The sequence below is a fragment of the Macrobrachium rosenbergii genome, chromosome 25 (genome assembly GCF_040412425.1).
Source record: "Macrobrachium rosenbergii isolate ZJJX-2024 chromosome 25, ASM4041242v1, whole genome shotgun sequence".
Lineage (NCBI taxonomy): Eukaryota > Metazoa > Arthropoda > Malacostraca > Decapoda > Palaemonidae > Macrobrachium > Macrobrachium rosenbergii.
This window is the reverse complement of record NC_089765.1, coordinates 10,630,392-10,630,875: the sequence shown is the minus strand read 5'-3', so window position 1 is coordinate 10,630,875 and position 484 is coordinate 10,630,392. Positions and strand designations below refer to the sequence as shown.

Sequence of the window (484 nt, the reverse complement as noted above, 5' to 3'; positions counted from 1 at the left end):
CGAGCGTTTTTTAACGTCAACCGCTTTATCAGGGTGGGAATGGGTTAAGATAGTCTTTTATTGCCTTTTATTGCTCACTGGTATGATGGTAATTCGTGTTATCAAACAACCTTTATGGGCCCGTAAAAGTGCATTGAGCAATGACGACAACCATTCAGTAAAGCGTGAACGTTTTAAAGGTATTCATTTATTGCTTTACAACTCGACAGTAAAATGAATATTCCCAAATCATGCTGTCGTCACCGAAGTTCATCTAAAGGAGTGTTTCATAAACTGCGCAAAAGGAAATGGAATTTCACTTTTTTTTTTTCAGATAAGACCAAAGTCTTGTCCTGATTTGAGTTTCTAATTATTATTTGAACGCTTGGCATCTTTGGCTCCCTTTCGAGTTTGCCCTTGAGATGACACGATAAGAGAGAAGTGTCATGGGAGACGGACGGAATGTATTAAGTGCTTTTAGTGTGTACCAGGCAAATGTATATTC

At 38.4% G+C, this 484-nt stretch overlaps 1 protein-coding gene across 1 annotated transcript in view; it reads right to left on the bottom strand.

The window, feature by feature from the left end:
• LOC136852317 (trypsin-1-like) overlaps positions 1-22 on the bottom strand; it is a 9,463-nt gene extending 9,441 nt beyond the window's left edge. The window contains exon 1 of the mRNA XM_067126832.1: positions 1-22. This exon is cut by the window's left edge and continues 682 nt beyond it. The gene's annotated coding sequence lies outside the window, so the exon portion shown is untranslated.
• Positions 23-484: the final 462 nt, after the last annotated feature.